Source organism: Schistocerca serialis, chromosome 4 (assembly GCF_023864345.2).
Source record: "Schistocerca serialis cubense isolate TAMUIC-IGC-003099 chromosome 4, iqSchSeri2.2, whole genome shotgun sequence".
Lineage (NCBI taxonomy): Eukaryota > Metazoa > Arthropoda > Insecta > Orthoptera > Acrididae > Schistocerca > Schistocerca serialis.
In genome coordinates this window covers 467,694,352-467,707,119 of record NC_064641.1, presented here as the reverse complement: position 1 = coordinate 467,707,119, position 12,768 = coordinate 467,694,352, and the positions used below count along the sequence as shown (strand labels likewise).

The 12,768-nt window shown below is 38.5% G+C and overlaps 1 protein-coding gene across 2 annotated transcripts in view; it reads left to right on the top strand.

Moving 5' to 3' along the window:
• LOC126475111 (1-phosphatidylinositol 3-phosphate 5-kinase) overlaps positions 1-12,768 on the top strand; it is a 372,610-nt gene that overhangs the window by 220,607 nt on the left and 139,235 nt on the right. The gene's annotated exons all lie outside the window — the stretch shown is intronic.

Genomic DNA, 12,768 nt, shown 5'->3' with positions numbered 1-12,768 from the left:
TCTTACAACTTGAAGGCTCTCTGATAGATGGATTCTGGAAGATCCTTAAGGGTATGAGTGCAAGCTTGTTTGATGGCACTTTGAATCACATGATGATGTCTTTGAGAGAGGATTTCACTTTTGGAATAGGAAATAGTTTGCTGGTGCCAAGTAGTGACTGCAAGGCCATTGGTGAATCATCACAATGCCTATTATCGTAGTCAGTGACCTTGGAGCAGGTGTGGCTGAGTGGATTGTAATGATGCAATTCCCAATTTCAGGTGGTGGCTGGCCTCATCTGGTTGACCTTTCTCTTAAGTCTTTGTAGCACTTCTGGGTAAAAAGTGCCATTTACTATCGGCCCCTCAGGTGCAAATTCATAGTGGACTACCTTCTTAGTGTCAAAGAAAATGGTAACCATTACTTTCATTCTGGATTTGCTCATTTAAGCCTTTTTTGGATGAGGTGCTGTTACAGTGTGCTATTTGGAACTTTGCCAGTTTGTTTCCTGGTCTTATCCAAATATCCCAGTTTCATCTCCCATGATTACATTGTCCCAAAAGCTATGGGTCCTGTTCAGTGTGTTGCAGAAGTCTGTACAAGCAGGCACTTTCCTCTGTTGTTGGTCATCCATCAAGACCTTTTGAATGAGTTTAGCACAGATCTGGCACATTGCCAAATTTTTTAGTGTTAATTGTGTGCACTTTCATCAATAACAGTTGCATCTGCGACTATGCGCACTTTTAACCGACAATCTGAAACCAGCACTTCATGCGCACATTTCATGTTATTGCTGGTTCTTGATGTCAACGGCCATCCAATGCGGGGCTCATCCTCTACACTCTCTCGGCTATCTTTGAAGAACTTGTGCCACTTTAAAAACTATAGTTCATGTCATGCTTTCATTCTTGAACAACTGGTGACTCATGGCCATTGTCTCTGCACCCAATTTCCTCAGTACAACACAATTTTGACTGCATACTGCCTCATTTTTGCTTGTACCAAGTCACTCGACATGGTTCCACTAAAATCTCAACCTCACCTGAAAGAACACTTGGCACGTGTTGGAGGTCACACCCTCCACCTTTGAGTATATGCTGTGTGTGTGTGCTGTTATGTCAGACTTTGTATGACTTTGACGGATAAATTTTTTGTAGTGAGTAGGTGCATGTAAAAGTAGCTTATGACTAACTGTTTAATAATTTTACACCTTAAAGGTAAATAATATAAAATCTGTGAGGAAGCTGAACCCAGGTGCTTAAAGGTCTATAGTAAATAAATAGATAAATAAATAAATACCACTGCAGTCCAATCAAAAAAAAAACTGATTTACTATGTGGTAGAAGCTGATATTGTGCTTCATCTTGTTTAGGTTTTGGAGCCTTCATTCCTGCACTAGCAGCTCAGACTTCTTATCAGCTAGATATCTGTACTGAATGCTCATTCCTTATCAGCTTTGTCTTCTTCTTCTTTTTGCTCCACCTTATCCCACACCCTAACTGCTCATCTGCTCCTGCCATTTTGTTCCCACTCCTTGTTTATTTTTCCTTTTCATCCTTCTTATATCCTCTTAAAAGTGTCAATTTTACACTCTATACATTTATCTCTGCCACTTCTGTTTACAGTCTTGTCTTTGCTAGTGTTTCATTGTTAATTTTTGTTTCCTCTTATATTCTCTCCCTCCCATGACTCAGGGTTCTGGATGCCTTTCTTACTTAGTCTTGAACAGTCTTATTTTCTTTAAACCCTCCTCTTTCTTCCTGGAAAAGAGTCCTTTAGTTCTCAATGGCAGTGTTTGCATTGCCTTATCTTCAAATGTATTTGTATTTGATTTTTTTTAAAAAAAGAAACGAAACAAAAAGCTGAGCAAGCCATTCTTTATTTAACCCTTTAACTGCTCTAGACATGTTAACACATGCACCTTTGTACCTGTCTCTGTGTGCTCTGAACATGTTTATGTGCGCCACCAGTTCTTCTACCTGATACTCTGAACGTGTCTACACGTAGACAGATCAGGTGATCTGTCTTTTTCTCCTTCATTAAAGCTGACCTTTTCACTTAAACTTATGTTCTTCTTTATATACATTGTGGGCATCATCTCTGTTACGTTACTCTAAAATCTAAATAATTTTTCGCTTTCAGATATCTGATTTCTCTTGTATAAGAACACTGAATGGAAATGGAAAAAAATATCCTACTACTCATGGAACGTGTGCAATTTGTCACGAAAACAAAGCATAATAGTAGAATGAAGATTAACGTGTCTACATGTAGACACGTTTAGAGTACCAGGTAGAAGAACTGGTGGTGTGCATACACATGTTCAGAGCACACAGGGACAGGTACAAAGGCGTGTGCATTAACACGTCCAGAGTAGTTAAAGAGTTAAAGCTTTCTAGACTCTGAGTATGATGAAAATGATAAAAATATGTAGCTCTAAACCCTGTGCTCTCTCACACAGTACATAAAGCTCTTCTATAATATAAACATGTTATGTCAGTAGTGATGTTAAATCAAATTTTTATCATCACATTACATACCTCATTCAATCAAAGATTGTGACATAGAAGTCTTTTCAATTCTAAGACTATATATGGACTCATAAAGTTGTAGTATATGCAGGGTGATTCAGGACGAATGTCACATAATTTGAGAGATGATTCTACATGTGTAAATGAAGTGAAGAAGTTCTATGAACATGTGACCAATTTTTGATCATTACCAAATTGGTGCAGGTTGAAGGCTACACACATCCATGAATGATTATGAAGACAAGTGTGGCTATTTCCAAAATTCAGTGTAAATACTGTGGTGGACAGAATAATTGTGGGACAGATGACTGATCCATCCCAGGTGTTCAAAAAGCCCCCACCCATCTCTTTGGACTTGTTAATGTGTTGGAGGGTGTGTTGTGTTGCACATCGATCATCATCTCAGAGGGTTTTAATGCAGGCAACAGCATCAATGATGCAAGTGACAAGTTCTTCATATGTATCCACCTTCATAGCGTACACATCTCCTTTAACCAGACCCATAAACAGATAAAGGGGTTAGAATGTGTGGTCTGGCAGGCCAGTTAAGGGGTCCACAACGGCCAGTCCACCGTTGAGGAAATGCATTATTCAGATATAGGAATACTTGTTTGTTTCTGTGAATCTGTATTCCATCATGTTGTGAGTAGATTTGCCATTGTTGCTTTAAAGCCACATCTTCCAAAAGTGCAGGTAGCTCTTCTATAAGAAAATGAGCATATGCTGTAGCTGTCGTGCAATTTGGCAAGAACAGGCCCTATCACCAGGTCATCAATGTTTCTCCATCCCTCATGTATGAGAACTCTGGGTATTCATGATACCAGTGTGTGTAAATGTAGATTCATCTGTGAATAAAATGTCTTGGACAACATGTCTGTGAACATCCAACCATTTACAAAATTGTTGTCTGCTTACTGAGTCACCTGGATGCAGATGTTGGATGGGCTGCACATGGAATGGGTACAAGCCCTTGGAAGATATTGCACAACAGACTTGTGTTTGTAGAATGTCAAGCTGACGGCTAATGCATTGTGTACTGGTGGGACTCCATTGTACCATTTCAATAATGCCTTCCCTTTCCACGACTGACTGGATCGGCTCAAGTTCTTCTGTTACATATACCCTGTGTAGTGTTCTGGCATCACATAATGTTTGAAAAACCCTGGGAAATACTGTGGCATAGGGGATTTGTTGATCAGGTAAACATTTTTGGCATTCTGTCACAGTTACATGTGCACTGCCATTACAGTACCTGTACACAAACAGCATGTCTGCGTATTCTGCATAGGTGAATGTAAGTGGCATATTGGTATTCATGGGCACAGTGAGCTTCCTCAGTTAAACAACACTCAAGCATGACACGCACACGGCCTCACGACTGCTCACTGATCCATCTCACGATTGCACACTGGGTACATTTGCGGCTGCTGCCTTGGTGCAATGTCACATTACTGCTATCTGTTGGAAACCCGCTCGCCTCTTGTAGGATGGATCAGTCATCTATCGCACCATTATTCGGTCCACCACAGTGCTTGCACTGAATTTCTGTAAGTAATAGTCACACATGACTTCATATTCCTTCGTGGATGTGTGTAGTCTTCAGCCCACTCCAGTTCTGAAATAATAAAACATCCAACGCATGTTCATAGGACTATGTTACTTTATTTTCGCCAGTAGAATCACCCCACAAATTATTGACATTTGTCCTGAATAACACTGTGTATGGTGTTAGTTCTTCAGACAGATAATATTTTACAGGTTTGTCATTCAAAAATTTGTTTACTGTATAACAGTATTTACTTTTCTGATATCTTTTCACGTCTGTTTCAATATTTTATAGATTTAGTTCAAACTTTCACTATCAAATTTTATTTATACATTTCATACCCATATAACGTTGAGTTTATTCAAGCATTTTTAGTCTGTGGCTAGGTAACATGTAACTTACTCATTGTCTACAGTAATTATTGGTAGCATTCAACTATATTTCTGCCCTACATACAGCTCAACAAGTATGTAAACATTGTGTAGTCTCGCACAGTTGGAGAGGCCCTCAAAAATTTGTAGTTTCACTTTGTGAAAATGAAAGTTTGCTATATATACATGTTTGGAATGCAAATTATATGTAGCTTTTCTATTAAAGGGCTGCAGAGTTGTTTCTTTGCTTTCACAGTAAACTGGTTTTCTCAGCTCCCAGAAAATCAGTCCATGCATGATACCAGTATGTGCCAAAAAGCCATGTGTGAATATGTGATTCTTTTCAGGGGTCATACCCACAGATTGAATTGATTAGAGAGATAAGGGGTCAAATGTTGTAGATAGCCCTTGACCTAGAATGATTTGTTTACCTACTAGAAGAATGGGCATTCTGTAGCTTCTATTTTGTCAAAAACTGACATTTTGAGCCCATGGCTGTGTGCAAAATATAGGTTGTCTCTTACACAGAAGATAACAGCAACTAGCCACTTTTTACAATGCTATTTATTTACTTAAACAGTGCCATTACCAGTTTTGAGCCAATAGGTGCATCTTCAGAGGACTAGTTCATGTTTTACCTTACACACACGAAATGTAATGTAAAACATGAACTAGCCATCTGAAGATGAACCTATCAGCTCAAAACTGGTAACGGCACTGTTTGAATAAATAAATAGCATTGTAAAAAGTGGCTGGTTGCTGTAATCTTCTGTGTAAGAGTCAACCTACATTCTGTAGCTATCAGTGTCATTTAACATGACACTGTACAATGTCATTTAACATTACACATTTCCTCCAGACCAGGCAAATTGAGGAAGTTGGTTGGTCCTTTTGCATTAGGTGTAGTCTAGGGTGGACCTTAGGTGGCTCACAAAAGCACAATTTCGTCATGGGTGGTTCCAGAGAAAATCTCAAAAAAACGTGCTTTTTAGGTACAAAAAGTAGCAATTGTGGGGATTGCAATAATTTCTGTTCAAGGCAGATCATTGACATTTATTGATATTCTCAAAAAACTTCAAATTTTTTAAATATCATTATCAGTTACGGAGATCTAGAGGTTTGAAGTTAACATATTTATGCAGAAAACAAGAAAAACAGGTTTTCAGCTATTTCTACGCCATGGGTCACAATTATGTAAATGACTAACCATAGAAAATGGCTCAAATTTTAACTTTACATTCTTTAGACATTCATGTAGAAATGCCATTTTCCTGTTTTTGAAAATCTGTATCTGCTATGAAGATACACCCAGAAAAAAATATGATTTTTTAGTATCAACTTTGGGGATTCAAAATGTGTACCATATGCTTTTAAGATGATGATCTTGGGGAACCTTGCAACATTTTTTTTTTTTTTGTCACTGTCCATTTCAAAGATCTCGAGGTTCAAAGTTACTACATATACGCACATGAAATGTGCATGTAATATCCAGTCTGAAACTTAAGCATAATATTAACTGGTGTAGTGAATACATGGCAAGGGTTCTAGAGTCAGCAAAAGAATTCTCATGTCACCAAACTATGTTTTTAGTCAACATTTTTTCACTAATAAAACCTGATGATATGCTGTCTCTGTATAGTGGGCATGTCACGCCTGTACAAATATGCCCAAAGTGGTACTGCAGTGACAAAAAAAGTCTAAAAATGGTCTTAACACATCTGAGAATAACTTAAAATGACTGCCAAAATTTATGTAAAACTGGAAAGACTGTAAATTCAGTAAAATGTTTGTAATAAGGTTTTTCCTTTTAAGACACATGATAAGCTGGGCATTTTTGATGAGCTACGATCTATGAGCAAAGTATATGGAAAAAAATGTAAAGCACATGATTTTGTGTTAACTTTATATTATGCATACCTATGTGTTGTTTATATGTGTCAATGTTTAATTATAAATGTGTTGAGGTATGTAACGGAATGGCTGCAGTGTTAGAGGTGCCATGTCATGGATTGCACGGCCCCTCCTACCTGAGGCTTGAGTACTCCCGCGGGCATGGGTGTGTGTGTTGTTCTTAGCATAAGTTAGTTTAAGTAGTGTTAAGTCTAGAGACTGATAACCTCAGCAGTTTGGTCCCTTACGAATTCACACGTTTTTTTGAGGTATATAAATAAACTGTCAGAGCATTACTAACCTATATAATTTGCTTTAGACAAGCAGCACACCCTGCTACAGCAGTGAAAAGAAAGGAAACAGTAGAAAAATACTCCTGTTGGAGCACAAAAGGGCAAATATGTTCCTCTTTAAAAGACTGACAGAAAAATGGCCAACCAGCTGCCTCAATCCTCATTCCACATTCCTCATCAAAAATTTTGTCATGTGAACCTGTGGTGTCACCGCCAGACACCACACTTGCTAGGTGGCAGCTTTAAATCGGCCGCGGTCCATTAGTACATGTCGGACCCGCGTGTCGCCACTGTCAGTGATCGCAGACCGAGCGCCGCCACAAGGCAGGTCTCGAGATACGGACTAGCACTCGCCCCAGTTGTACGGACGACTTTGCTAGCGACTACAAGGACGAAGCATCGCTCATTAGCCGACCAGCTAGTTAGCATAGCCTTCAGCTAAGTCAATGGCTACGACCTAGCAAGGCGCCATTAGCATTACATTGCATTTATCTAGAGAGAGTCTCACTTGTATCATCAAGAACGCTGTACACAAATGATGGATTAAAGTTAAGTATTCCAGCAGCTACGTACTTTTCTTTATAGCATTCATTACGTATCCTGTTTCAGACCTAACGCTCGCCTGCGGGAGTTAGCGTGTGCATCTTGGCCACCTCTTTCATTTAGTGTGCGTAGTGTTGGCAAGTCTGCCGACACTACAGAACCTATTCACAATTTTTTTTTTTACCTATTCACAATTTTTTATGCTGAAAGAGAGTAACAGAGAAACAGTGATTGTGGAATAGAGAGAAGACAGTGCCATGGGATCGAAAGATAGAGGAGACAATGATGAGATATGGATGGTCGGTCAGATACAGTGGCAGCTAAAGAGAAGGAAAGATGGATGGAGACAGAAGCAGTGGGAGAGAAAGAGAGAGAAGACAGTGGAAATAAAAAATAAAGTTGAGTGGAGACCATACATAGCCTTGGATCATTGTGCAATAGACAGCATAGAAGTGTGAATGGCATCATTGTAAATAGAAATGATAGAATTTCACACAGAGCCTAATTTAATCATTACTTACATTTGGTTGAAGAACCATGAAAGAAGTTATATATGTGGAAAAATCCAGGACACACAGGATTATATAATGATAAGACAGCGATTTTGGAACCATATTTTAAATTGTAAGACATTTCCAGGGGGAGATGTGGATTCCGACCACAATTTATTGATTATGCACTGTAGATTAAAACTGAAGAAATTGCAAAAACATTCAAAATTAAGGAGGTGAGACCTGGATAAGTTGAAAGCACCGGATGTTGCTGAGCGTTTCAGAGAGAGTATTAGGCAACATTTGATTAGAACGAGGGAAAGGAATGCATTAGAAGACAAATGGGCAGCTTTGCAAGATGAAATAGGAGCAGAGGATTGGAAGAAAGACAAGCTGTAGTTAAAATCCTTGGATAACACAAGAAATATTGAAGTCAATTGATGAACTGGGAAAATATGAAATTGACAGGAAGTGCAAAATGACTAAGCAGGAATGGCTAGATGACAAACATAAGAATTTAGAAACATATATCACTAGTGGAAAGATAGATTCTGCCTACACAAAAATTTAAGAGGTCTTTGAAGAAAAGAGAATCAGTTGTGTGATCATCAAGAGCTCACTCGGAAAACCAATACGAAGTAAAGAAGTGAAAACTAAAAGGTGGTAGGAGTATACAGATGGATTATACAAGGGAAATGTTCTTGAAGGCAACATTATAAAAAGAGAAGAGGACATAGATGGAGCTGAGACAGGAGATATAATTCTATGAGAAGAATTTGACATAGCAGTGAAACACTTAAATTGAAACTGGGCCCCTGTAGTAATCAACTTTTTCTCAGAACTACTGATGAAGAGCCAACCATCACAAAACTATTCCCTCTGCTGTGCAAGACATATGTGACAGACAAAATACCCTCAGACCACAAGAAGAATATAATAATTCCAAGGAAATCAGATGCTGACAGGTGTGAATATTAGCAAATTATCAGTTTAACAAGCCGTGGCTGCAAAATCCTAAAACACATTCTTTATTGAAGAATGGAAACACTGGTAGAAGCTGACCTCAGGGAAGATCAGTTTAGATTCTGGGGAAATGTAGGAACATACAAGGCAATACTGACCCTACTACTTCTCTTAGAAGATAGATAAGGAAAGCAGTCAAATGTTTATAGCATTTATCAACTTGGAGAAAGCATTTGACAACATTGACAGAAATACTCTACTAAGGTAGCAGAGGTAAATTACTGGGAGTGAAAGGCTATTTACAAATTCTACAAAACCCAGACAGCAGTTACAACAGTACAAGGGCACAAAAGGGAAGCAGTGGTTTAGAAGGGAATGAGACAGGGTTGTAGTCTATCCTCAGTGTTATCCAGTCTGTACATGGAACAAGCAGGAAACCAAAGAAAGTTTTGAAGCAGGAATAAAGGTTCAGGGAGAAGTAATGAAACTGTTGAGGTTTGTCGATGACATTGTAAATCTGTCAGAGATAGCAAAGGACTTGGAAGAGCAGCTGAACAGAGTGGACAGTGTCTTGAAAGAAGGATACAAGATGAATATTGACAAAATCAATACAAGCATAATGTAATGTAGTGGAATTAAATGAAGTGAGGTGGGGAAATTAGATTAGGAAATGAGACATACACAGTAGTATATGAGTTTTGCTATTTGGGGAGCAAAATAACTGATGATGGCCAAACTAGTAAGGATATAAAATGGAGACTGGCAAAGGCAAGAAAAGCATTTCTGAAGAAGACAAATTTCTTAACATTAGGTATACATTGAAGTGTTAGGAAGACTCTTCTGGAGCTATTTGTCTGGAGTGTAGCCATGTATCCAAGTGAAATATGTACGATAAACATTTTAAACAAGAAGAGAATTTGCTTTTGAAATGTGGTGCTACTGATGAATGCTAAATAAGGTCACTAACAAAGAGGTACTGCATAGAATTAGGGGCACAAGAAATTTGTGGCACAACTTGGGTAAGAGAAGGTATCCGTTGAAATGATACATTCTGAGTGTTATCAAGGGATCAACAATTTAGTGTTGGTGGGAAGTATAGGGGAAAAAGGGGGGGGGGGGGGGGGGGGGGAAATTGAAGAGGGAGACCAAGGGATAATACAATAAGCAGGTTCAGAAGTATATAATTTGCATGAGTTATTTGGAGATGAAGGATATATTAGCATGGAGAGCTGCAGCAAACCATTCTTCGAAGTGGAGACCACACCAATTACAATCTGATGTTATGTTTAGAAATTTACAACATTTTCAGTTTTGTGGATTTGTATACAAATAATACTTACTCATTTATATGGCATTCACAAGCTCTTTAGATCATGTTCTGCAATCTGCCTGTTGCCGTTTCCTCCCAGTTGACTATGTTCAAAGATTCTGTATCTTTTGTTATGTCACCTTCCCATGAGTTTTTTGACCTAGCCAGGGGTCTCTTTGTTGTAAGGTGGGCAATGAAGGCATATGGGTTACCTTATCTGCCCATTGGAGTCGTCTACTCTTTTAATATTGTAAAATGTTGAATTGGTTCATGATCTAATAAATTTCATAGTTCTTTCTTGTTCTCCAAGTATCACCATCTCTTACTGAGCCCTAGGATCTTCTCGTAACCTTTCTTTTAAATGTTACAAGCTATTTCATCTCCCTCTTAGTTAATGTCCAGGATTCTGAACCATAGATGACAGTCATGCATATAATGTCTTTGTAGATCTTGATTTTCACAGGATGTGATATGGCTTTAGGCTTAAACGTTTCTTTGAGGGCATATAAACATCTTGAACCAGCTGAAATTCTTCCATTTACGTCATGGGTATTTACATATGACAGTTGTACCAGCTTTCCGAATAGCTGAACTGATCAATAGACTTGAACTTGTCTTGTCAACTGTGAAGAGCCTTTGTCCATATTTAGTTCTGTCTGCTTGTATTGTACTGCTGGTATGGTGATCCTTGTGTGCATCTCAATGAGTTTACTTGGAATTCAAAACTCCTTCAAGTTTTTATAGAGAGTATCTCGATGAATAGTGTCAGAAGTTCTTCGAAAATCTATGAACAGTACCTGGACTATTCTGGTTTTTTTTTCCCCCTCCAATATTTCTGAAGACTTTCTACGAGGAAATAATAGTAATAATAATTAATATTTAATAATAATAATAATAATAATTCATGGCAGAAAAAGATATAAAATCTTAAAATTATCCCCAATATAGAGTGTGTCCAAGCCATATATGGGAGTGAAAAATAGACAATAAACAGTTTAGACCAGAAGAGAATAAAGGCTTTTGAAATGTGGTGCTACAGAAGAATGCTGACTATTAGATGGGTAGATAGCCTAACTAATGGGAAGGTTTTAAATAGAATTGGGGAGAATAGATATTTCTGGCACAACTTGACTAAAAGAAGGGATTCATTGATAGGACAAATTCTGAGATATCAAGGGATCATCAGTTTAGTATTGGAAGAAAAGGGGGTGGGGGTAAAAGTTGCAGAGGGATACCAAGAGACAAATACTGTAAGCAGGATGAACTGGATGTGAGTTGTAGTAGTTATTCAGAGATGCTTGTACAGGAGTTGCATGGAGAACTGCATCAAACCAGTATTCAGACTGAAGACCACAACAACTACATCATTGTATAACTATCATCATAGATAAAACCTAAAATCATTTTACTCAAAGTGCTCTAAGTATGGTTGTAAAGTAATCAGATTTTTAACATGAATTATTATCTGTTTTGAGCATAAACTGCCCTTTACAGTGTTTTTATTACTTAACAGGCATGGGCTCGTCACCAAGAGAACTGGCCATCCAGTTACACCTCTAGTCACAATTAACAATTCTTTCATTGCCCAGTATGGATATTCATAGCTGTATTCTACTATTAGAATTAATTATGAATTCAATTTACCCTTTTGACATTGTTTCTACTTCATCAACAAACTACTGGTGTACGTGTTATGTCTTTGGCATTCCTGTGAAAACAGATTTTTACAGGCAGGTGAGAGAAAGGTCTCCATGACAGAAACTACTGTATATGGGAAGAGGGAGGATAGGCATGGTACTTCAGGTGGAGAAGAAAGGAAGAAAGAAAGAAAGGAAAAGAAATACTAGGAATGTTAGAACAGAAGAAGAAAAGAAAACAGGACCAATAAGCAGATACTCATCCTGTCCTCCACCCCAAGAATCCCTCCCTGGGAAATCCTCCTCTGGTGGGCTGGAAGATGATGATGTTTGCCAGCCCTACAGAACAGTCACCATTGGGTTCACCTCCACAAGACCCAAAATTGCTTGTAGCATCCTACTGTTTGCAGCCTATGGAGAGATTAACAACACATATAGTAACATCCCTTCAGTTGACCAACCAACTTCAAGGGAAAACTATGGCTTAGGAGCCATACATCTTATGAGTCCGTATATTACCTTTAAGTATGATGGGTAAGTAGACATTTTTGCTACTTAATTCAAGTTAAGCTAACATCCTATACAAAATTCTTAATTAACTCAGCTATAAAATTTAACCAGACACAGAAAAAGTGTGAAAATACCTAGTACCAAAACACTTAATGAACCACGTTTCTATTAACCAATAAAAAGGTATACAAAATTCTCTGTGAGGGTTTCAACTGCCTCCTGTTGTGCTCTGAAGGGAGGAATATCAAACCCTTTATCCCCCCCACCCCTTCCACAGTGGTATTGCACCACTCACCGAACTTCCGTAATATGTATTTCCATCCCAACTCCCTCACTGCTCCCAATACTTTGCCTCATGGATCTTATCACTACAATAGATGCAAGTCCTGTCCCATACACTACCACATATTCCATCCCTGTCACTGGCATCTCCTTCATCATCAAAGGCAGAGCTGCGTATGAAAGCAGACATGTGATCTACAAACTAAGCTGCAGCTATTGTCCTGTTTTCTGTGAGGGCATTACAGCTAATAAGCTGTTTGTCCATACAAATGACCACTGCCAAACTGTGGCCAAGAGACAGCTCGATCATCCAGTTGCTGAATTTGCTTCACTTTGATGTCTGCATCATAGCCTGTGCCATCTGAATCCTACCTGCCAACACAAGATTTTCTGAACTGTGCAGGTGGAAACCTTTCCTACAAC